General features: G+C 47.8%; 1 protein-coding gene across 1 annotated transcript in view; it reads right to left on the bottom strand.

The window, feature by feature from the left end:
- The window catches only part of LOC146045375 (potassium voltage-gated channel subfamily KQT member 1-like), a 131,424-nt gene extending 123,169 nt beyond the window's left edge, over positions 1-8,255 (bottom strand). Inside the window, exon 1 of the mRNA XM_083164154.1 lies at positions 7,927-8,255. The gene's annotated coding sequence lies outside the window, so the exon portion shown is untranslated. The remainder of the gene's footprint in view (positions 1-7,926) is intronic.
- Between the last annotated feature and the right edge of the window lie 18,464 nt (positions 8,256-26,719).

Below are 26,719 nucleotides of genomic sequence, written 5' to 3'. Positions count from 1 at the left end.
TTTAACAGCAATTATCAGAGATAATCGCTGGAGACCACCAGCACAGCAGCCCCCATAAAATGTTACAGGATCTTGAGATGCTAGTGTGCGGCAAGTGATATAGCATTTATCCCCATGGGAGCGTCATGTTGCCCCTCCCCTTTTCTTGGCTTTTTTGTTTCCATGCAAATGAGCCAAGATCCTACTGTCAACATAATATTCTTTTGGCGCTGAGATGGGGGTAATGTTACATTTACCTGTCTGTTGCATCATTTGCTGGCAAGCCCAATAATCCTTACACAAGTCTACCAGCCTCATCTTCACCTAATATCTTCTCAGACAAATAATTAACCCTTCAACTGGACATCACACATTACAACCCCTTTCACATCACAATGCCACATCGCCCTGGGATTTGGACATGGGTCTGTACCGGAGGTGACCTGGCATTTGCGAGGTGAAGCTGATGTAACATGAGGGTGGAGCGGTGGCACGTCATCAGGGGGCGAGGGAGGAGCCAACACTTTGAGCCGACAAGGACTCCTCCCTAAGCGGGACACAGGTTGCTCAATCGGCACCTTTGCAGGGTACTTGGAATTGGCGTTAGATTTTTTTTTAATGGAGAATAAATACACATTAACTGCCACGGCTAATTGATTGGTCCGAAATTCAGGCTCCCTCTACCCATAACTGTCATTTTTAAAACACAGGGTGGAATTGTTCTAAAGGTAAAGGGCCAAATGCACTAAGCTTCAAAAGTGATAAAATGGAGAGTGATAACCAACCAACCAATCCGCTCCTGCCTGACATCTTTCAAATACAGTCTGTGACATGGCAGGTAAGAGCTGATTGGCTGGATGTTTATCACTCTCCATTTTATCAATTTTGAAGATTAGAGAATCTGGCCCAAAGCAGGGTTGCCGACTTTTTCTGTCTCCTCTCCGGGAGAAGCTGCAGTTCGGGGGGCGGGGCTTGAGCTTTACATCATTAAGCCCCGCCCCCATGATGCTAAAAAACCCAATTCACGGATCTCCGTGGAGGGGCGGGGCTAAAATGATGCGCTTTTAGCTCCGACCCTCGTCTGAGACCCGGGAATTGATGCAATTCAATCCAAAGGTATAGGGGAAGACCCCGCAATCGGGGGTGGCGTGGGGATCCCCCGGAATCCGGGAGGGCTGCCCACCTTTCCGGGGGGCCGGGAGGAGGACCCGATTTTCTGGATCCTCCCGGTAATTCCAGGAGGGTCGGCAACCCTGGCCCAAAGTGAGTCCAAAAGCCAGTTTGTTTTTTAGCTTTGGCCACATTTCCCATGTGTTAATACCGGTCATCAGCAGCGGAGAGTAACAGCAGCAGGTATACCATATAGAAGTCTATGGGCTACATTTCGCTTTGTACTCGGGGAGGGATCCAATTGATCCCCTCCCAGCACCTCAGCACGGAACTCCCTTGGATAGAGATAACAGAGATAGGAGCTGATTGGTTGGTAGCTAACTAAAAATTTACCAAAAACAGCTTGAAAAGTACAGTTGGGAGCTGATTGGTTGGTATGTCATCATTCTCCAAGCATCCATGTATATGCCCCAAATTTCAAACCAATCAGTCTCTGACATATTTTAAAACTCAGCCTGTAACAAGGGATATAGATAAAGCGGGAGAAAATGAAAGGGGCAGATTTATCAACGAGCGATATTCTTGTAATTGTAATTTTTCTAACATGTGACAGTTAGGAGCCGATTGGGTGAAGCACCATTTATTACTGATAAGAATATTACTCATTGTTAAATCTGCTTCACAGTACCAGCCAATCAGCTTCTCTCTCCAAGCTTTAATAAATCTCCTTCAAAGTATGAAGTAGGTGCAGAGCGCAAGGTCGGGGGCAATGTAAACAAGATATTTCAATTGGCAGAACAAGATTATTCAAATGTTTTTCCGGGATATTCTGTTTGTTGCAGAAAAACGACTGAATCTTGCATGAGCACTGGGTGGAGCCAGTCACTGAGGCTTTGGCCTGGGTATAAACAAATCCTAGGTGGAATTGCAGCATTAAGTTCATTGGTCATCTGAAAAGTTGAAATCTATGAGCCTATAGTGTAAGGGTGTTTGTTATTTGGTAATAGAATGTATCTTGGGATTGGTCCTCCAGTTCACCCATCGTTGATGTAGCGACAGTAATCTTGACTCATTTGTAATACAGATACATGTAGCAGCCACAGGGGCTGTGGGAAGGGCAGGGTGCATTTTCGTTACATAATTTTCCTTGTGGTAGTGAAGCTTTGAGATGATGTAATCCAACATTTGGAAAACAGCTGGATACATGTGTGCGAGGCTGGAGGCATAGTGATTCACGTCTATCATCGTGACCCCACTGCTGCTAGACATTGTCCCAATAACTGGCATTGTGAAGTGGAGGGAGGTGGCACAATGATTTAATTGCATCATCCACTGCTAAGGATAGCCATCAGTGCAGTCACCATCGACTGTTGCCATTGATGGCGATACTGCAACCAGCAATGGTACTAAATTACTACACATTAATGTATAATCTGATGTGCAACTCCCGTGTTCACTGGATCGGAATTGGAGGTTGGACCCGCCTCCAGGCAGGCAGGTAATCGGGTCAATTACGATACATGACATGCCAAAAGAACCGAATGCGATATATATGGCATGGGATCCCAGGGGATCGGGTGGCAATACACTGCTGCGAGAAATCACGGTAGTGTATGACCACATTAAAAAGTAGTCCTAGGGAGGTGGTGGAACTCATTTACCTCTCCCACCTAATTATTCCCCTTCCCCCAGTGGTAATGTTTTTGGCACCCCCCTGCAAACGTTAACCTCTGTCTACGCCATGCACAATAAAGTCTGTGCCGCCCAGCTGTTGGCTATAGAGGAGGGGGCTGCACCCGGACCTCCTCCTCTGTGAATACACCCCTGCAGAGAAGCTTATTGGAGGGGAAGGCACAGGATATCTACAGAGCAGTGCGTTTGGGGAGCACTGACAATACAACCAGCAGGTAAGTGCTACTGATACAGAGTGAGGCACAAAACAGAGTGCTTCCCCTGCACTAGATGTGGGAATGCTTTTCGATTGCCAGTAGTGTCATATTTGTATGGAAAACAGTATCATTATTTAATTTATAATATTATTGTCACAACACTTTGCACATGTGTGTGTGGATGGACAAAGGAGTACATGCTGTACCACATCTTAGCAGCACCATGACCCCAAAAAGCCCAGCTATCAGCAGCACTGTGACCCCAAAAAGCCCAGCTTTTTTTTTTTTTTTGGGGGGGGGGGGGCATTTATTCACCTAGGCAAATAAATCAACACTTTGACACTTTTTAGGTAAAACATGGCTTCCAACTATTCAATATGATGGCCAATTTTTCACCTAGGTAAAAAATACAACGGTGACGAAAAAAACATGGATCTCAAATTAGTCGCTGATCCAGGATGTTTTCGTCAAAATTGCATCAGTCTTAACTACTTGAGGTATTTTTCACTGATGCGCCCCCCCAAAACAAACAAAGAACAAATAGGTGAAACGGTGTTAAAAAATGCCATCAATAGTGGTGAAAACGACCACAATTGAATAATGACGGGGCAAATTAGTTCAATTTTTTCAAAATCATAATGAATTAAACCCGCTAAGGGGTAAATTTAGTAAGGGGATATTCAATCCAGGATTCCGACTTTCGGATTGTTCCGACAATCAGAATCCTGGGCCGTTTCCAGTTTTTCCAACATTGAATTCCGGCTGTCGAGTGTCGGAAAGACCGTGGATTGGAGAAAACACAGACGTTTTGTTGGAAAAAACTGCCACGGATTTGACAATCCACGTCCATTTCCGACAATACAGACTCGCCTCCGTAGGGAAGTGAGACCCACTTCCCTACGTAGCAGGAGAGTCCGGACCAGGTTTGAAGGTGCCCATACACGGTCCGTTTAACGGATCCGTTCAGGACTTAAATAGTACACATCGCATCGCATGCCTTGTGCATGCAATGCGATGCGATGAACAGCTAGTACAAAAAGTATGTGCAGTACATACTTTTTGTACCGTACGATGAGATGCGCGGGAGCGCGCAACTCATAGTACAGAACGGACGGTCCGGGAACGGACCGTCTATGAACACCTTTAATACTGACCTGCCGAGATGACACTCCCCATTGCAACAATGAGATTCTGTCTATCATTTCTCTATTGCATTCAAGAAAAAAATTAGACTGACTGGTTGCTATAGGCAACCACTGCTTTGGTATATTTACCCTTAAAAGAGATATATATATATATCCGGCTACATCTGTCACTCAAAGTGGGTGTCTGTGTCTATAACGCTCTGTTCCTGGACTTTCCTCTTAATGTGTGATTGCCTTCATCTGTGCTGAACACCTTTCTGAGAAATTAACCTGTTTAAAACAGGTGATGGCAATCATACATTAAGGGGAAGTCTAGAAACAGAGCATTGTGTCCCTCCTGGAGAGGGTCATGTTGGGAGGTATGTGACAGAGAACCAGCCCAGTGAGCCCACAGACAGTGCCAGACACCCACTGCCTTCCCATGTTGCCCAGCACTGCTACTCCACAGCCACCAGGTGAGCGCCCCCCTCCCGCGATTTGCGGCAAAACCTCCCCCCCCCCCGCGCGCGCCCCCCCTCCCGCGATTCGCGGCAAAAACACCCGCTCTCCCGCGACCCCCCCTACCGCGATTCGCAACAAAAACACCCCCGCGACCCCCCCTCCAGCGATTCGCTGCAAAAAGAACCCCCCCACGACCCCTCCCGCAATTCGCGGCATAACCACCACCCCGCGACCCCCCCCTCCCGCGAATCGCGGCAAACCCTCCCCGTGACCACCCCCCCCCGATTCGCGGAAAAAACACCCCCCCCACGACCTCCCTCCCGCGATTCGCGGCAAAAAGAACCCCCCCGCGAGCCCCCCTTGCACGATTGGCGGCACCCCCCCTGCGACCCCCCTCCCGCGATTCGCGGCACCCCCCCCCCCCGCAATTCGCAGCAGCCCCAGGATTAAATGGCACATGCAAAACACTGACATGGCTATGGTCGACAATGAAAAAGGTTGACATGAGTTTTTGAAGATTTATTTTTAATTTTTTCATATTCATTGTCATGTGTCGACATGGACACCAATGAAGTGGCACACTTATGTCAACATTTACATGTGTTGACCTTTCTGTGTTGATTTTTTCTTGTGGCGATTCGCGTCACACCCCCCCGCAACCCCCCCTCCCGCGATTCGCGGCACCCCCCGTGACCCCCCACCTCCCGCAATTCGCGGCAACCCCCCACCGGAACCCCTGTGAACCCCGCCCTCCCGCGATTCGTGGCACCCACCCCCGCGACCCCCCCCCCGTGATTCGCGGCAGCTCCAGAATTAAATTGCACATGGAAAACACTGACATGGCTATGGTCGACAATGAAAAAGGTTGACATGAGTTTTTGAAGTTTTTTTGGCATTTTTTGAATATTTTCATATTCATTCTCATGTGTCGACATGGACACCAATGAAGTGCCACACTTATGTCAACATTTACATGTGTTGACCTTTCTGTGTTGATTTTTTTCTTGTGGCGATTCGCGTCACACCCCCCGCAACCCCCCCTCCGGCGATTCGCGGCACCCCCCCGCGACCCCCCCCCTCCCGCAATTCGCGGCAACCCCCCACCGGAACCCCCATGAACCCCGCTCTCCCGCGATTCGCGGCACCCACCCCCCGCAACCCCCCCCTCCCGCAAATCGCGGCACCCCCCGCGATTCGCGGCAGCCCCAGGATTAAATGGCACATGCAAAACACTGGCACGGCTATGGTCGACAATGAAAAAGGTTGACATGAGTTTTTGAAGATTTATTTCATTTTTTGAATGTTTTCATATTCATTGTCATGTGTCAACATGGACACCAATGAAGTGGCACACTTATGTCAACATTTACATGTGTTGACCTTTCTGTGTTGATTTTTTCTTGTGGCGATTCGCGTCACACCCCCCCGCACCCCCCCTCCCGCGATTCGCGGCACCCCCCGTGACCCCCCACCTCCCGCAATTCGCGGCAACCCCCCACCGGAACCCCTGTGAACCCCGCCCTCCCGCGATTCGCGGCACCCAACCCCGCGACCCCCCCCCTCCCGCAATTCGCGGCACCCCCCGCGATTCGCGGCAGCCCCAGGATTAAATTGCACATGGAAAACACTGACATGGCTATGGTCGACAATGAAAAAGGTTGATATGAGTTTTTGAAGTTTTTTTTTCATTTTCTGAATATTTTCATATTCATTCTCATGTGTCGACATGGACACCAATGAAGTGCCACACTTATGTCAACATTTACATGTGTTGACCTTTCTGTGTTGATTTTTTCTTGTGGCGATTTGCGTCACACCCCCCCCACCCCCCCCCCACCCCCCACAACCCCCACTCCCGCGATTCACGGCACACACACACACACACACACCTCCCCCGCGATTCTCGGCACCCCACCCCGTGACCCCCCCTCCCGTGATTCACGGCACACCCCTGCGACCCCCCCTCCCATGATTCGCCTCAACCCCCGCCCCGTAACCCCCCCCTCCCGCGATTCGCGGCACCCACCCCCGCGACCCCCCCTCCCGCAATTCGCGGCACCCCCCCGCGATTCTCGGCAGCTCCAGAATTAAATTGCACATGGAAAACACTGACATGGCTATGGTCGACAATGAAAAAGGTTGATATGAGTTTTTGAAGTTTTTTTTTTTCATTTTTTGAATGTTTTCATATTCATTCTCATGTGTCGACATGGACACCAATGAAGTGCCACACTTATGTCAACATTTACATGTGTTGACCTTTCTGTGTTGATTTTTTCTTGTGGCGATTTGCGTCACACCCCCCCCACAACCCCCACTCCCGCGATTCACGGCACACACACACACCCCCCCGCGATTCTCGGCACCCCACCCCGTGACCCCCCCCTCCCGTGATTCACGGCACACCCCCCGCGACCCCCCCTACCATGATTCGCCGCAACCCCCGCCCCCGTAACCCCCCTCCCGCGATTTGCGGCAACCCACCCCGCGACCCCCCTCCCGCGATTCTCTGCAATCCCTCCTCTCCCGCGATTCGCAGCATCCACCCCCCCACAACCCCCCCTCCTGCAATTCGCGGCACCCCCCGCGACCCCCCCTCCTGCAATTCGCGGCACCCTCCGCGACCCCCCCCTCCCGCGATTCGCGGACACCTAAGTTGCAATACAGGGCATCTTTCATACAATTCTAACCATATTTCTCATATACAAACGTTCACAAATTAAGGGGGCGCAGCCCCTTACGACGGTGTGAAGAGCGCCCGTAGGGCGCGATGAATCACCTAAGATATATATATATATATATATATATATATATATATATATATATATATATATATATATATATATATATATATATATATATATATATATGCAAAATACCACATTGAAGCAGCACAAATAACAACCAAATAAGCAGCACAGTGACAGCAGAAGCCCTGATAGAAGCAGAAAACAAACCCAGGGAAAGTGCAGGATCTGATATCAGCAAACGGATAAAGAAATGTAAAGGACAAGTTGCAGCTTCCAGTGTTTGGCCACATGTACAGCCCAGTGTTACATCAGGGGTAGTGATGGGGACTTAGGCTATAGGAATAGTATGTAAACACATTGTTACATCTCTTATCTAACTCACTGGTAGCTGAGGATCCACCAGGACACATTATTATATACAGCTGCATGAAAAGGAACCAGTCAACATCTTCAAGGATAGATCGATCCTGTATTATATATTATTACTAAAACCCCTGATTTATCGTTGTAGCCTCCAAACAACTGCAACACCCAACTATGATGCAACTTAGCAGACAGTTTGTGCTTCAGCCTGAGCCCTGCCTGGAAGCCCAGGCGGGGGGAGAACCATACCTATTTCCCCAGCATTGCTCCACACTGCTGGCTTCTTGCAGATCCCAGGGAAGCCTGGAGAGGAAAGAGATCTAGGAAGTTCCAAGGTTTCCTCCTGGATCTCAGCTTGTACACACAGTCACTGCCACCACTCACTTCCTAGCTGCTCTCACTCACTCACTGCTGCAGTTCTAATTGAAAAAAAAGTTTATCTTCCTCAAAATGGAATTTCAGGCTCCAGTGCTCAGTGCTGACAAGATGTGTGTGTGAGCAGTGATACAGGAAACATGTTCATTAGCACAAAGGAGATCATGCTGCTGGCAGCCATTAAAGTTATTGTAACCTGATACTTCTTGTTAAAAAAAAAAACCCGTCCTTGACTCCTTCACTTGGTTAACCCTTGTATCCCTGACCTGCTGCAGCTGAGGGGCTGGGCATGCACCACACTGCAAGGTCTTGTCAGCCATACATCACATTATTTACAGCTTTGGGGGCATTGCTGCCAATGTTTTGTTGTGGATACCATTATCTGCTAATTACAATATTGCACTTTTACTCATAGTTACCTCCCCTCCTGCATTCTGCAGGAGACTCCCTGATATAGCAGCACTCTCCCTCTCTCCCTCATTAGTCTAGCAATCTCCCTCATGTCACCTAGCCCACATTACACTGTTACATCATAGTTACCTCCCCTCCTGCATTCTGCAGGATACTCCCTGACAAAGCAGCAATCTCTCTCTCTCCCTCATTAGTCTAGCAATCTCCCTCATGTCACCTAGCCCACATTACACTGTTACATCATAGTTACCTCCCCTCCTGCATTCTGCAGGATACTCCCTGACATAGCAGCAATCTCCCTCTCTCCCTCATTAGTCTAGCAATCTCCCTCATGTCACCTAGCCCACATTATACTGTTACATAAGTTACCTCCCCTCCTGCATTCTGCAGGAGACTCCCTGACATAGCAGCAATCTCCCTCTCTCCCTAATTAGTCTAGCAATCTCCCTCATGTCACCTAGCCCACATTACACTGTTACACCATAGTTACCTCCCCTCCTGCATTCTGCAGGAGTCTCCCTGACATAGCAACAATCTCCCTCTCTCCCTCATTAGTCTAGCAATTTCCCTCATGTCACCTAGCCCACATTACACTGTTACATCATAGTTACCTCCCCTCCTGCATTCTGCAGGAGTCTCCCTGACATAGCAGCAATCTCCCTCTCTCCCTCATTAGTCTAGCAATCTCCCTCATTTCACCTAGCCCACATTACACTGTTACATTTTGGGGAAAAAAAGGAATGAGAGATAGATACATTTACATTGAATCATCAGCACCATTTCCCAGCACTTTACCAAGTATAGTATCTCTTACTAACTGCTTTGGGGATCATCTACATTTGGATATAAGTCATTTTAAAAGATTCCTCTCAGATGTAGCAGTACAAACCCACGCTTCTAGGTGCCACGTTCACAGTCTCTTTTCACAGTCTCTCCATATATGGACATAGACACACCCTTTGGGTGGAGCATGACACACCCCCTCATTGGGGCGCTGTGGAAAATTCTAGGTACTCTTTACTTATCACGGCGGCCATCGCGGCCATCGCATGCACTAAAAAATCGGGTGCGACGCGACCGACGCTTCGCTGCGCTCGCCACGCTTCGGGTTGACGTTGATCGTGGGGTGGCGTTAACAATTGTGGGGGCCATTTCACACTTCAGGGTGGCTATTTGGCCTCTGTGGGCCATTTAACATTGTTTCCTATGGAAAAATCGGGTCAATTGAGGCATTGAACATGAAAATCGGGTCAATTGAGACATTTAACATTGTTCCCTATGGGAAATCGCGGGCATCGCGTCGCACCCGATTTTTAGTGCATTCAATGGCCGCGATGCCCGCGATTTTTTTTACCTGCGATGCCCACGATCAAAATCGTGGGCGCCGTGCTAGGTAAAGAGTACCAAATTCTACTATCGACTATAATCTCCCTGAAACTAGTTTTCAAAAGTAGGCAAGTATGCTTTTACTGAATTCCATTAAAATAGGATCACATCAATATTTATGTAGGGATTAAAGTGCATCCATTCCTTTTGCGAAAAGAACCAGTATGCAGCAGGACTATGTAAAAACCGGACCCGGACTAAACTCCGGACCGCCGTATAGGACATCAAAATCTGCAGTCCGGAGCTTGTAGGGTCCTGTCCGGGGGGTGTCTTGACCGGGGGGAGTCCCTGTTATAGCTATCACCAGGGACGTGGTGGAGGGGAGATTACAGCCTCCCCGTGTGGTCCGGACCGTCCTGTTTTTGCTACTTGTCCGGACCATACAGGGAGGCTTTATTTTACCCCTCCTCCTCTACTTGGTGACAGGTGTCACAGGCAGCCCCCCGGACAGGACACCCCCGAACAGGACACCCCCCGGACCGGAGGCTACAAGCTCCAAAATGCAGAGTTTGTTGTCTGATCCGGGTGTTTTGTCCTGGTCCGGTTTTCACCCATACCCGTATGCAGCTCTCATTTCACTTGGCCCTGATTATATATATATATAATCAGGGCCAGGGGGGGGGGGGGGGGGACAGATTACTGCATTGTTTTTTTTTCTTAAGGCAGGGCAGGGAGACAGACTGTTTCTGTGCTGCCCGGTGCCCGGGACTGTCAATCCCCGCCGCGTGAGACCCAGACCCTGCACACGCTAGCCTGCAGCAGCACAAGGAGGAGAGAGACGGATGGATCCGCCCGGTGCTTACACTCCGAAAAGGATCATGGGAAGAGCTGCGTGCAGTCGGGCATGCGCGCAGCCATCCCGTGGCCATCTTTATTGGTGTAAAAATCCGGGCAGCGGCGATGATTCTATTTAAAGGTACAGAACGGCCGGGCAGTCTAATGAGTGGTCAGGTGCACCCCCGAACCACCCCTTATGGTGTGTTCACACGTTAGATGTGCCTTAAGATCCTATCCACGATCTGATCAGATAGGATCGTAGATAGGATCTTAAGGCACATCCGATTTGCATCCAATCTTGACTATATAGTGCAGATCTGCACTATATAGACAAGGCAGCCAAGACTTTCTGGCTTCCAATACGTGAACGCGCATCGGGATCGATGTTGATCCGATGCCGATCCGATGTTGACTATATCGTCAACATCGGAAAGGAAATCGGACCGTGTGTACACAGCATTAGATTCACCTATGAGTATCACCATCAATGGCCATTCCTAGTTATAGGTGCCAGCGGTGCCTTGCTCACAGCCCATCTGCACTGCGGGTGCACAATCTATATATGTTTACAGTTTCTTATATAGCGCAGCATATTCCGTTACAGCGTCTTATATAGCGCAGTAGATTCCGTTACAGCTTCTTATATAGCGCAGCAGATTCCGTTAGTGTCTTATATAGTGCGGCAGATTCCGTTTCAGTCTCTTATATAGCGCAGCAGATTCCATTACAGCGTCTTATATAGTGCAGCAGATTCCGTTACAGCGTCTTATATAGCGCAGCAGATTCCGTTACAGCGTCTTATATAGCGCAGCAGATTCCGTTACAGTGTCTTATATAGCGCAGCAGATTCCGTTACAGTGTCTTATATAGGGCAGCAGATTCCGTTACAGTTTCTTATATAGCGCAGCAGATTCCGTTACAGTGTCTTATACAGCGCAGCAGAATCCATTACAGTGTCTTATATAGCACAGCAGATTCCGTTACAGCGTCTTATATAGCGCAGCAGATTCCGTTACAGCGTCTTATATAGCGCAGCAGATTCCGTTACTGTGTCTTATATAGCGCAGCAGATTCCGTTACAGGTTCTTATATAGCCCAGCAGATTCCGTTACAGTGTCTTATACAGCGCAGCAGATTCCGCTACAGCGTCTTATATAGCGCAGCAGATTCCGTTAGTGTCTTATATTGTGCAGCAGATTCCGTTACAGTGTCTTATATAGCGCAGCAGATTCCGTTAGTGTCTTATATAGCGCAACAGATTCTGTTACAGTGTCTTATATAGCGCAGCAGATTCCGTTAGTGTCTTATATAGTGCAACAGATTCTGTTACAGTGTCTTATATAGCGCAGCAGATTCCGTTACAGTGTCTTATATATCGCAGCAGATTCCGTTACAGCGTCTTATATAGCGCAGCAGATTCCGTTACAGCTTCTTATATAGTGCAGCAGATTCCATTACAGTGTCTTATATAGCGCAGCAGATTCCGTTACAGTGTCTTATATAGCGCAGCAGATTCCGTTACAGTGTCTTATATAGTGCAGCAGATTCCGTTACAGTGTCTTATATAGCGCAGCAGATTCCGTTACAGCGTCTTATATAGTGCGGCAGATTCCATTACAGTGTCTTATTTAGCGCGGCAGATTCCGTTACAGCTTCTTATATAGCGCGGCAGATTCCGTTACAGTGTCTTATATAGCGCAGCAGATTCCGTTACAGTGTCTTATATAGCGCAGCAGATTCCGTTACAGCTTCTTATATAGCGCAGCAGATTCAGTTACAGTGTCTTATATAGCGCAGCAGATTCCGTTACAGCTTCTTATATAGCGCAGCAGATTCAGTTACAGTGTCTTATATAGCGCGGCAGATTCCATTACAGTGTCTTATATTGCGCGGCATATTCCGTTACAGCGTCTTATATAGCGCAGCAGATTCTGTTACAGCGTCTTATATAGCACAGTAGATTCCGTTACAGCTTCTTATATAGCGCAGCAGATTCCGTTAGTGTCTTATATAGTGCGGCAGATTCCGTTTCAGTCTCTTATATAGCGCAGCAGATTCCGTTACAGTGTATTATATTGTATAGCGCAGCAGATTCCATTACAGCGTCTTATATAGTGCAGCAGATTCCGTTACAGCGTCTTATATAGCGCAGCAGATTCCATTATAGAGTGTTATATAGCGCAGCAGATTCCGTTACAGCGTCTTATATAGCGCAGCAGATTCCGTTACAGTGTCTTATATAGCGCAGCAGATTCCGTTACAGTGTCTTATATAGGGCAGCAGATTCCGTTACAGTGTCTTATATAGTGCAGCAGATTCCGCTACAGCGTCTTATATAGCGCAGCAGATTCCGTTAGTGTCTTATATTGTGCAGCAGATTCCGTTACAGTGTCTTATATAGTGCAGCAGATTCCATTACAGTGTCTTATATAGCGCAGCAGATTCCGTTACAGTGTCTTATATAGCGCAGCAGATTCCGTTAGTGTCTTATATAGCGCAACAGATTCTGTTACAGTGTCTTATATAGCGCAGCAGATTCCGTTAGTGTCTTATATAGTGCAACAGATTCTGTTACAGTGTCTTATATAGCGCAGCAGATTCCGTTACAGCTTCTTATATAGTGCAGCAGATTCCATTACAGTGTCTTATATAGCGCAGCAGATTCCGTTACAGTGTCTTATATAGCGCAGCAGATTCCGCTACAGTGTCTTATATAGTGCAGCAGATTCCGTTACAGTGTCTTATATAGCGCAGCAGATTCCGTTACAGCGTCTTATATAGTGCGGCAGATTCCATTACAGTGTCTTATTTAGCGCGGCAGATTCCGTTACAGCTTCTTATATAGCGCGGCAGATTCCGTTACAGTGTCTTATATAGCGCAGCAGATTCCGTTACAGTGTCTTATATAGCGCAGCAGATTCCGTTACAGCTTCTTATATAGCGCAGCAGATTCAGTTACAGTGTCTTATATAGCGCGGCAGATTCCATTACAGTGTCTTATATTGCGCGGCAGATTCCGTTATAGCGTCTTATATAGCGCAGCAGATTCCGTTACAGTCTCTTATATAGCGCAGCAGTTTCCGTTATAGCGTCTTATATAGCGCAGCAGATTCCGTTACAGTCTCTTATATAACGCAGCAGATTCCGTTACAGTGTCTTATATAGCGCAGCAGATTCCGTTACAGCTTCTTATATAGCACAGCAGATTCCGTTACAGTCTCTTATATAACGCAGCAGATTCCGTTACAGTGTCTTATATAGCGCAGCAGATTCCGTTACAGCTTCTTATATAGCGCGGCAGATTCCGTTACAGTCTCTTATATAGCGCGGCAGATTCCATTACAGTGTCTTATATAGCGCAGCAGATTCCTTTACAGCGTCTTATATAGCGCAGCAGCAGGGGCGTAGCTAAGGGTTAATGGGCCCTGGTGCGAAAGGTCACCTTGGGGCCCCCCTACATACAACAAAATTAAAATCTCGGTCTGTTTATATTTTAATACATCATTGCCAAGGGGGGTTAATGTCCGTTGCCATGGGTTCTTGCTCGTTGCCAAGGGGTTAATATGTGTTGCCAGGGGTTATTGGATGTTGCCAAGTGGTTAAATTTTTTTTTATCAGGGGTTAATGCTCCTTGCCAAGGGGGGTTTATTCCCGTTGCCAGGGGTTCTAGCTCGTTGCCAAGGGGTTAATACGTATGTGCCCACCCCAGCCACCCGCCCGTACGCTGCTGTTGCTGCCCCTGCCTTACCCTGCGCAGAGAGAGACAGACGCTAGAGTCATTTTTCACTTCCAGCGTCTCTGACAGGGAGCACAGCTCTGCAGCCGCGTTACCAGGAAGTGCAGAGCTGCGCTTCCTGTCAGATGCTAGAGGTGTTTTGTCCTGGTCCGGTTTTCACCCATACCCGTATGCAGCTCTCATTTCACTTGGCCCTGATTATATATATATATAATCAGGGCCAGGGGGGGGGGGGGGGACAGATTACTGCATTGTTTTTTTTTCTTAAGGCAGGGCAGGGAGACAGACTGTTTCTGTGCTGCCCGGTGCCCGGGACTGTCAATCCCCGCCGCGTGAGACCCAGACCCTGCACACGCTAGCCTGCAGCAGCACAAGGAGGAGAGAGACGGATGGATCCGCCCGGTGCTTACACTCCGAAAAGGATCATGGGAAGAGCTGCGTGCAGTCGGGCATGCGCGCAGCCATCCCGTGGCCATCTTTATTGGTGTAAAAATCCGGGCAGCGGCGATGATTCTATTTAAAGGTACAGAACGGCCGGGCAGTCTAATGAGTGGTCAGGTGCACCCCCGAACCACCCCTTATGGTGTGTTCACACGTTAGATGTGCCTTAAGATCCTATCCACGATCTGATCAGATAGGATCGTAGATAGGATCTTAAGGCACATCCGATTTGCATCCAATCTTGACTATATAGTGCAGATCTGCACTATATAGACAAGGCAGCCAAGACTTTCTGGCTTCCAATACGTGAACGCGCATCGGGATCGATGTTGATCCGATGCCGATCCGATGTTGACTATATCGTCAACATCGGAAAGGAAATCGGACCGTGTGTACACAGCATTAGATTCACCTATGAGTATCACCATCAATGGCCATTCCTAGTTATAGGTGCCAGCGGTGCCTTGCTCACAGCCCATCTGCACTGCGGGTGCACAATCTATATATGTTTACAGTTTCTTATATAGCGCAGCATATTCCGTTACAGCGTCTTATATAGCGCAGTAGATTCCGTTACAGCTTCTTATATAGCGCAGCAGATTCCGTTAGTGTCTTATATAGTGCGGCAGATTCCGTTTCAGTCTCTTATATAGCGCAGCAGATTCCATTACAGCGTCTTATATAGTGCAGCAGATTCCGTTACAGCGTCTTATATAGCGCAGCAGATTCCGTTACAGCGTCTTATATAGCGCAGCAGATTCCGTTACAGTGTCTTATATAGCGCAGCAGATTCCGTTACAGTGTCTTATATAGGGCAGCAGATTCCGTTACAGTTTCTTATATAGCGCAGCAGATTCCGTTACAGTGTCTTATACAGCACAGCAGAATCCATTACAGTGTCTTATATAGCACAGCAGATTCCGTTACAGCGTCTTATATAGCGCAGCAGATTCCGTTACAGCGTCTTATATAGCGCAGCAGATTCCGTTACTGTGTCTTATATAGCGCAGCAGATTCCGTTACAGGTTCTTATATAGCCCAGCAGATTCCGTTACAGTGTCTTATACAGCGCAGCAGATTCCGCTACAGCGTCTTATATAGCGCAGCAGATTCCGTTAGTGTCTTATATTGTGCAGCAGATTCCGTTACAGTGTCTTATATAGCGCAGCAGATTCCGTTAGTGTCTTATATAGCGCAACAGATTCTGTTACAGTGTCTTATATAGCGCAGCAGATTCCGTTAGTGTCTTATATAGTGCAACAGATTCTGTTACAGTGTCTTATATAGCGCAGCAGATTCCGTTACAGTGTCTTATATATCGCAGCAGATTCCGTTACAGCGTCTTATATAGCGCAGCAGATTCCGTTACAGCTTCTTATATAGTGCAGCAGATTCCATTACAGTGTCTTATATAGCGCAGCAGATTCCGTTACAGTGTCTTATATAGCGCAGCAGATTCCGTTACAGTGTCTTATATAGTGCAGCAGATTCCGTTACAGTGTCTTATATAGCGCAGCAGATTCCGTTACAGCGTCTTATATAGTGCGGCAGATTCCATTACAGTGTCTTATTTAGCGCGGCAGATTCCGTTACAGCTTCTTATATAGCGCGGCAGATTCCGTTACAGTGTCTTATATAGCGCAGCAGATTCCGTTACAGTGTCTTATATAGCGCAGCAGATTCCGTTACAGCTTCTTATATAGCGCAGCAGATTCAGTTACAGTGTCTTATATAGCGCAGCAGATTCCGTTACAGCTTCTTATATAGCGCAGCAGATTCAGTTACAGTGTCTTATATAGCGCGGCAGATTCCATTACAGTGTCTTATATTGCGCGGCATATTCCGTTACAGCGTCTTATATAGCGCAGCAGATTCTGTTACAGCGTCTTATATAGCACAGTAGATTCCGTTACAGCTTCTTATATAGCGCAGCAGATTCCGTTAGTGTCTTATATAGTGCGGCAGATTCCGTTTCAGTCTCTTATATAGCGCAGCAGATTCCGTTACAGTGTATTATATTGTATAGCGCAGCAGATTCCATTACAGCGTCTTATATAGTGCAGCAGATTCCGTTACAGCGTCTTATATAGCGCAGCAGATTCCATTATAGAGTGTTATATAGCGCAGCAGATTCCGTTACAGCGTCTTATATAGCGCAGCAGATTCCGTTACAGTGTCTTATATAGCGCAGCAGATTCCGTTACAGTGTCTTATATAGGGCAGCAGATTCCGTTACAGTGTCTTATATAGTGCAGCAGATTCCGCTACAGCGTCTTATATAGCGCAGCAGATTCCGTTAGTGTCTTATATTGTGCAGCAGATTCCGTTACAGTGTCTTATATAGTGCAGCAGATTCCGTTACAGTGTCTTATATAGCGCAGCAGATTCCGTTACAGTGTCTTATATAGCGCAGCAGATTCCGTTAGTGTCTTATATAGCGCAACAGATTCTGTTACAGTGTCTTATATAGCGCAGCAGATTCCGTTAGTGTCTTATATAGTGCAACAGATTCTGTTACAGTGTCTTATATAGCGCAGCAGATTCCGTTACAGCTTCTTATATAGTGCAGCAGATTCCATTACAGTGTCTTATATAGCGCAGCAGATTCCGTTACAGTGTCTTATATAGCGCAGCAGATTCCGCTACAGTGTCTTATATAGTGCAGCAGATTCCGTTACAGTGTCTTATATAGCGCAGCAGATTCCGTTACAGCGTCTTATATAGTGCGGCAGATTCCATTACAGTGTCTTATTTAGCGCGGCAGATTCCGTTACAGCTTCTTATATAGCGCGGCAGATTCCGTTACAGTGTCTTATATAGCGCAGCAGATTCCGTTACAGTGTCTTATATAGCGCAGCAGATTCCGTTACAGCTTCTTATATAGCGCAGCAGATTCAGTTACAGTGTCTTATATAGCGCGGCAGATTCCATTACAGTGTCTTATATTGCGCGGCAGATTCCGTTATAGCGTCTTATATAGCGCAGCAGATTCCGTTACAGTCTCTTATATAGCGCAGCAGTTTCCGTTATAGCGTCTTATATAGCGCAGCAGATTCCGTTACAGTCTCTTATATAACGCAGCAGATTCCGTTACAGTGTCTTATATAGCGCAGCAGATTCCGTTACAGCTTCTTATATAGCACAGCAGATTCCGTTACAGTCTCTTATATAACGCAGCAGATTCCGTTACAGTGTCTTATATAGCGCAGCAGATTCCGTTACAGCTTCTTATATAGCGCGGCAGATTCCGTTACAGTCTCTTATATAGCGCGGCAGATTCCATTACAGTGTCTTATATAGCGCAGCAGATTCCTTTACAGCGTCTTATATAGCGCAGCAGCAGGGGCGTAGCTAAGGGTTAATGGGCCCTGGTGCGAAAGGTCACCTTGGGGCCCCCCTACATACAACAAAATTAAAATCTCGGTCTGTTTATATTTTAATACATCATTGCCAAGGGGGGTTAATGTCCGTTGCCATGGGTTCTTGCTCGTTGCCAAGGGGTTAATATGTGTTGCCAGGGGTTATTGGATGTTGCCAAGTGGTTAAATTTTTTTTTATCAGGGGTTAATGCTCCTTGCCAAGGGGGGTTTATTCCCGTTGCCAGGGGTTCTAGCTCGTTGCCAAGGGGTTAATACGTATGTGCCCACCCCAGCCACCCGCCCGTACGCTGCTGTTGCTGCCCCTGCCTTACCCTGCGCAGAGAGAGACAGACGCTAGAGTCATTTTTCACTTCCAGCGTCTCTGACAGGGAGCACAGCTCTGCAGCCGCGTTACCAGGAAGTGCAGAGCTGCGCTTCCTGTCAGATGCTAGAGGTGTTTTGTCCTGGTCCGGTTTTCACCCATACCCGTATGCAGCTCTCATTTCACTTGGCCCTGATTATATATATATATAATCAGGGCCAGGGGGGGGGGGGGGGACAGATTACTGCATTGTTTTTTTTTCTTAAGGCAGGGCAGGGAGACAGACTGTTTCTGTGCTGCCCGGTGCCCGGGACTGTCAATCCCCGCCGCGTGAGACCCAGACCCTGCACACGCTAGCCTGCAGCAGCACAAGGAGGAGAGAGACGGATGGATCCGCCCGGTGCTTACACTCCGAAAAGGATCATGGGAAGAGCTGCGTGCAGTCGGGCATGCGCGCAGCCATCCCGTGGCCATCTTTATTGGTGTAAAAATCCGGGCAGCGGCGATGATTCTATTTAAAGGTACAGAACGGCCGGGCAGTCTAATGAGTGGTCAGGTGCACCCCCGAACCACCCCTTATGGTGTGTTCACACGTTAGATGTGCCTTAAGATCCTATCCACGATCTGATCAGATAGGATCGTAGATAGGATCTTAAGGCACATCCGATTTGCATCCAATCTTGACTATATAGTGCAGATCTGCACTATATAGACAAGGCAGCCAAGACTTTCTGGCTTCCAATACGTGAACGCGCATCGGGATCGATGTTGATCCGATGCCGATCCGATGTTGACTATATCGTCAACATCGGAAAGGAAATCGGACCGTGTGTACACAGCATTAGATTCACCTATGAGTATCACCATCAATGGCCATTCCTAGTTATAGGTGCCAGCGGTGCCTTGCTCACAGCCCATCTGCACTGCGGGTGCACAATCTATATATGTTTACAGTTTCTTATATAGCGCAGCATATTCCGTTACAGCGTCTTATATAGCGCAGTAGATTCCGTTACAGCTTCTTATATAGCGCAGCAGATTCCGTTAGTGTCTTATATAGTGCGGCAGATTCCGTTTCAGTCTCTTATATAGCGCAGCAGATTCCATTACAGCGTCTTATATAGTGCAGCAGATTCCGTTACAGCGTCTTATATAGCGCAGCAGATTCCGTTACAGCGTCTTATATAGCGCAGCAGATTCCGTTACAGTGTCTTATATAGCGCAGCAGATTCCGTTACAGTGTCTTATATAGGGCAGCAGATTCCGTTACAGTTTTTTTATATAGCGCAGCAGATTCCGTTACAGTGTCTTATACAGCACAGCAGAATCCATTACAGTGTCTTATATAGCACAGCAGATTCCGTTACAGCGTCTTATATAGCGCAGCAGATTCCGTTACAGCGTCTTATATAGCGCAGCAGATTCCGTTACTGTGTCTTATATAGCGCAGCAGATTCCGTTACAGGTTCTTATATAGCCCAGCAGATTCCGTTACAGTGTCTTATACAGCGCAGCAGATTCCGCTACAGCGTCTTATATAGCGCAGCAGATTCCGTTAGTGTCTTATATTGTGCAGCAGATTCCGTTACAGTGTCTTATATAGCGCAGCAGATTCCGTTAGTGTCTTATATAGCGCAACAGATTCTGTTACAGTGTCTTATATAGCGCAGCAGATTCCGTTAGTGTCTTATATAGTGCAACAGATTCTGTTACAGTGTCTTATATAGCGCAGCAGATTCCGTTACAGTGTCTTATATATCGCAGCAGATTCCGTTACAGCGTCTTATATAGCGCAGCAGATTCCGTTACAGCTTCTTATATAGTGCAGCAGATTCCATTACAGTGTCTTATATAGCGCAGCAGATTCCGTTACAGTGTCTTATATAGCGCAGCAGATTCCGTTACAGTGTCTTATATAGTGCAGCAGATTCCGTTACAGTGTCTTATATAGCGCAGCAGATTCCGTTACAGCGTCTTATATAGTGCGGCAGATTCCATTACAGTGTCTTATTTAGCGCGGCAGATTCCGTTACAGCTTCTTATATAGCGCGGCAGATTCCGTTACAGTGTCTTATATAGCGCAGCAGATTCCGTTACAGTGTCTTATATAGCGCAGCAGATTCCGTTACAGCTTCTTATATAGCGCAGCAGATTCAGTTACAGTGTCTTATATAGCGCAGCAGATTCCGTTACAGCTTCTTATATAGCGCAGCAGATTCAGTTACAGTGTCTTATATAGCGCGGCAGATTCCATTACAGTGTCTTATATTGCGCGGCATATTCCGTTACAGCGTCTTATATAGCGCAGCAGATTCTGTTACAGCGTCTTATATAGCACAGTAGATTCCGTTACAGCTTCTTATATAGCGCAGCAGATTCCGTTAGTGTCTTATATAGTGCGGCAGATTCCGTTTCAGTCTCTTATATAGCGCAGCAGATTCCGTTACAGTGTATTATATTGTATAGCGCAGCAGATTCCATTACAGCGTCTTATATAGTGCAGCAGATTCCGTTACAGCGTCTTATATAGCGCAGCAGATTCCATTATAGAGTGTTATATAGCGCAGCAGATTCCGTTACAGCGTCTTATATAGCGCAGCAGATTCCGTTACAGTGTCTTATATAGCGCAGCAGATTCCGTTACAGTGTCTTATATAGGGCAGCAGATTCCGTTACAGTGTCTTATATAGTGCAGCAGATTCCGCTACAGCGTCTTATATAGCGCAGCAGATTCCGTTAGTGTCTTATATTGTGCAGCAGATTCCGTTACAGTGTCTTATATAGTGCAGCAGATTCCGTTACAGTGTCTTATATAGCGCAGCAGATTCCGTTACAGTGTCTTATATAGCGCAGCAGATTCCGTTAGTGTCTTATATAGCGCAACAGATTCTGTTACAGTGTCTTATATAGCGCAGCAGATTCCGTTAGTGTCTTATATAGTGCAACAGATTCTGTTACAGTGTCTTATATAGCGCAGCAGATTCCGTTACAGCTTCTTATATAGTGCAGCAGATTCCATTACAGTGTCTTATATAGCGCAGCAGATTCCGTTACAGTGTCTTATATAGCGCAGCAGATTCCGCTACAGTGTCTTATATAGTGCAGCAGATTCCGTTACAGTGTCTTATATAGCGCAGCAGATTCCGTTACAGCGTCTTATATAGTGCGGCAGATTCCATTACAGTGTCTTATTTAGCGCGGCAGATTCCGTTACAGCTTCTTATATAGCGCGGCAGATTCCGTTACAGTGTCTTATATAGCGCAGCAGATTCCGTTACAGTGTCTTATATAGCGCAGCAGATTCCGTTACAGCTTCTTATATAGCGCAGCAGATTCAGTTACAGTGTCTTATATAGCGCGGCAGATTCCATTACAGTGTCTTATATTGCGCGGCAGATTCCGTTATAGCGTCTTATATAGCGCAGCAGATTCCGTTACAGTCTCTTATATAGCGCAGCAGTTTCCGTTATAGCGTCTTATATAGCGCAGCAGATTCCGTTACAGTCTCTTATATAACGCAGCAGATTCCGTTACAGTGTCTTATATAGCGCAGCAGATTCCGTTACAGCTTCTTATATAGCACAGCAGATTCCGTTACAGTCTCTTATATAACGCAGCAGATTCCGTTACAGTGTCTTATATAGCGCAGCAGATTCCGTTACAGCTTCTTATATAGCGCGGCAGATTCCGTTACAGTCTCTTATATAGCGCGGCAGATTCCATTACAGTGTCTTATATAGCGCAGCAGATTCCTTTACAGCGTCTTATATAGCGCAGCAGCAGGGGCGTAGCTAAGGGTTAATGGGCCCTGGTGCGAAAGGTCACCTTGGGGCCCCCCTACATACAACAAAATTAAAATCTCGGTCTGTTTATATTTTAATACATCATTGCCAAGGGGGGTTAATGTCCGTTGCCATGGGTTCTTGCTCGTTGCCAAGGGGTTAATATGTGTTGCCAGGGGTTATTGGATGTTGCCAAGTGGTTAAATTTTTTTTTATCAGGGGTTAATGCTCCTTGCCAAGGGGGGTTTATTCCCGTTGCCAGGGGTTCTAGCTCGTTGCCAAGGGGTTAATACGTATGTGCCCACCCCAGCCACCCGCCCGTACGCTGCTGTTGCTGCCCCTGCCTTACCCTGCGCAGAGAGAGACAGACGCTAGAGTCATTTTTCACTTCCAGCGTCTCTGACAGGGAGCACAGCTCTGCAGCCGCGTTACCAGGAAGTGCAGAGCTGCGCTTCCTGTCAGATGCTAGAGGTGAATTATGACTTCTAGCGTCTGTCTCTGTGTGCAGGGGAAGGCAGGGGCAGCGGTAGCTGACGGGCTGGTGGCCGGAAACATAGGCGCACCGGCAGCTATTGCAGTGCTGCCGGCAGCCTAGTGAGAGCTGAGATGAGGACTCGGAGCGGAGGTATGACCTCTGAGTAACCAGGCCGGACAGTGGCGGGGGCTGGGCCCCCCTGGCTCAGGGGCCCGGTCGCAGGTGCGACCGCTGCGACCCCTGTAGCTACGCCACTGCGCAGCAGATTCCGTTACAGCGTCTTATATAGCGCAGCAGATTCCGTTACAGCGTCTTATATAGCGGGGCAGATTCCGTTACAGCGTCTTATATAGCGCGGCAGATTCCGTTACAGTGTCTTATATAGCGTGGCAGATTCCGTTACAGTGTCTTATATAGCGCAGCAGATTCCGCTACAGCGTCTTATATAGCGCAGCAGATTCCGCTACAGCGTCTTATATAGTGCAGCAGATTCCGTTACAGCGTCTTATATAGTGCAGCAGATTCCGCTACAGCGTCTTATATAGCGCAGCAGATTCTGTTACAGCGTCTTATATAGCACAGCAGATTCCGTTACAGTGTCTTATATAGCGCAGCAGATTCCGTTACAGTGTCTTATATAGCGCAGCAGATTCCGTTACAGCGTCTTATATAGTGCAGCAGATTCCGTTACAGCGTCTTATATAGCGCAGCAGATTCCGTTACAGTGTCTTATATAGCGCAGCAGATTCCGTTACAGTGTCTTATATAGCGCAGCAGATTCCGTTACAGTGTCTTATATAGCGCAGCAGATTCCGTTACAGTGTCTTATAGAGAGCAGCAGATTCCGTTACAGGGTCTTATACAACGCAGCAGATTCCGTTACAGTGTCTTATATAGCGCAGCAGATTCCGTTACAGCGTCTTATATAGCGCAGCAGATTCCGTTACAGTGTCTTATATAGCGCAGCAGATTCCGTTACAGTGTATTAAATAGCGCAGCAGATTCCGTTAGTGTCTTATATAGTGCAGCAGATTCCGTTACAGTGTCTTATATAGCGCAGCAGATTCCGTTACAGCGTCTTATATAGTGCAGCAGATTCCGTTACAGCGTCTTATATAGCGCAGCAGATTCCGTTACAGCGTCTTATATAGCTCAGGAGATTCCGTTGCACTTTACATTTGTAGAACAAACTGTGTAACGACAGATGACATGGAGGTAGGAGGGCCCTTCTGCCTATCGCCCACCTATAGCAGCATCACCCGCATGGCTGCTCCCTGCCGCCTATCGCCCGTCTGCTCCCCTCCACTGTCCACATCCCACCGCAACGGGCTGCACATCGGGATCAAATCTGCAGCTACCACTGTGCGGGTCACTTTTGAGTCAATTTGGACTAAATTGAATCAAATTGTACCCTGAATCGCAGCGTGAGTACCGGACATTACCTCCTTTCACCTCAGTTGTTGCAACTGTATTGCGTAATGTACTGTTAATAAAAATGAAAATGTTTAAACTTCATTTTCCTGCAGCTACAAATTAATTCACCTTGAAATGTGCAAATACGGGTTTAATGTTCCTTTGTCACAGGAAACAGCATACTGTATATAAGGATATTATAATTTGACTATTATTTCGAACACTGATAATAGTTTATTACCTGGCTTTTCTGGCAATGTCTCATATGCAAAATTCGATAGTAAAGTAAATAGACTTAATGGTATTAAAGCTTGTGTTTGCCAACATTAGGATTAGCACCTTAGTGCATGAGTGGTGCCAGGGGTCATGCGTATTGCAATCACTATTGAGCTACATAAGTTGCTGGTACTGTGTATGTAGAAAGTGATCACAGAACTCTTAGCTGGTACATTAATGGGCCAGAAGCAGGTCCGGTGCAAGGCACCGGAGCGCCCCAGGCGAGGGGGGGTGGGGCGCCCCGGTGCCTACGCGGGGGGGGGGGTACCTGCGGCGCTGTGTGATCCCTGCAGTGATGCGCGCTATCCGGCAGCCAGGCGGCGGTGCGGGAAGCACTGATGGGTTTGAAAACTCGCCGCACGCTGATTGGCTGAATCTCAGCCAATCAGCATGCGGAATGTTTTCAAACCCAGCAGCGCTTCCCGCGCCGCTGCCTGGCTGCCGGATAGCGCGCATCACTGCAGGGACCCCGCCGCCAGATCACACAGCGCCGCAGGTACCCGGCACGGACACCCCTGCAGCCTCCATGCGAGAGGCGAAGTGCCGCCCTCTAGTGGCTGGCGCCCTAGGCAAATGCCTAGATTTGCCTAGTGGTGGCGCCGGCCCTGGCCACAACGTAAAAGCCTGTCAAACTGACGGCTTAGGGGGTCATTCTGGTTTACTCGCATTCTTGTGAGTTCGGCCCCGCCCCGATGTCAGCTCCCCTTTGTCAACAGCTTTGGTCGACTTGCATAGTCACGAGCTGTTCACAGGGATCAGCGGGGCCAGGGGTGGATGGCGGTCGCTCGTAGGAACGTGCACCATTTCATGGGCATTTCCACGGGTATGCGGGCGGGACTATGTGTGCCGGGACAGGTGGCTGACATCACAAGAGGTCAGCTGCCCGCTATGTTTTCATCCCAGCGTTCCCACCGACTTGTATTTGCGAAGCGGAGATATGAGAGGGGATGTGTCTTCGTTACACATTCCCTCGCATCCTAAAGTGGGCTTTCGGCAGCGGAGGCGGAGGGCATTCGGTGGGGCGGGTAGTGGCTATCTGTACCGTAAGTATGGACTTTTCAGCAGCGGCGTAACTAGATTTTCTGCGCCCCCCTGCTGACAATGCAGGAGGCGCCCCCCCGGTAAGAAAAAACGGAGCGGAGGGGAGGGGGGGGGGGGGTTGTGTTTGTGTGTGTTTGTATGTATGTGTGACGTGTTTGTGTGTATGTGTTTGTGTGTGTTACCTCTGGCCGGCGTGGCCGCATCCGTCTGCGCCGGGTCCCGGGCGGCTCTCCCGTTACTGCTGCTAATGAAAAAAAGTGACACTTGGAAAATGGCTGCCCCCATACTGCAGACGAAAAACTGTCTGCGGTATGGGGGCAGCCATTTTCCAAGTGTCACCTTTTTGTATTAGAAGCGCTGCGGCTGCCGGGAATCGGGAGAGCTGGGACCCGGTGCAAATAAAACCACCGGCGGCAGAAGGCAACCAGTGAGTAACTATCGTCCCGCAGCCCCCCCGGCGCCCACATAACCCTCAGCGCCTCCCCGCCACCGCGGGGGCTGCGGGACGATAGTTACGCCACTGCTTTTCAGTGTTAATGCTGGGAACATTGGCTAATCAGGAATCATTTATTTAGTTGAATTATATACAATTCTCCCGAGTGGATGAACCTATATTAATTCTATGTTCCGTGCTCATTGTTCCATTTCCCCATTTGTGGTATATGTTGTCTTCCATCCAGCCTTTGGTGCGGTGATGACCTTAGTGTGACACCTGCCGGTATTGGCTATCCTGTAATTCAGCATGCTCCAGTGCACTCAGTAGGCATTCCTAACCACCTATGTCACTGACTCCACCGCTCAGACCTGTCTTATGTTTTAAGGACACAGTCAGGCATGCTAGCAGCATATGACATTACACATTTTGTGTCCATGGACAAGGCTTCTCACGGTCTTCAATTACACAATTAGCAGGAAAGCATCACTTGTGCCTCACAATGTACTGAGCTGCCAGTGACACAACACAGATACAAGAAATGCACATGTAGCGCTGTGCACTGACTCATGGGCATACTTGCCTACTTTTGGAAACTATTTTCAGGGAGATTATAGTTGGTAGCAGAAATTTGCACAGCGCCCCATTGAGGGGGCGTGTCATGCTCCTACCACAGGGCGTGTCTAGTTCCATATATGGAGAGATTGTGAAAAGAGATTGTGAACGTGGCACCTAGAAGCGTGGGTGTGTACTGCTCAATCGGAGAAAAATATTTTAAAATGACTTATATCCAAATATAGATGAGCCCCAAAGCA

Source organism: Crinia signifera, chromosome 11, assembly GCF_055691185.1.
Source record: "Crinia signifera chromosome 11, ASM5569118v1, whole genome shotgun sequence".
Taxonomy (NCBI): domain Eukaryota; kingdom Metazoa; phylum Chordata; class Amphibia; order Anura; family Myobatrachidae; genus Crinia; species Crinia signifera.
This window is presented reverse-complemented; position numbering and strand designations above follow the sequence as displayed.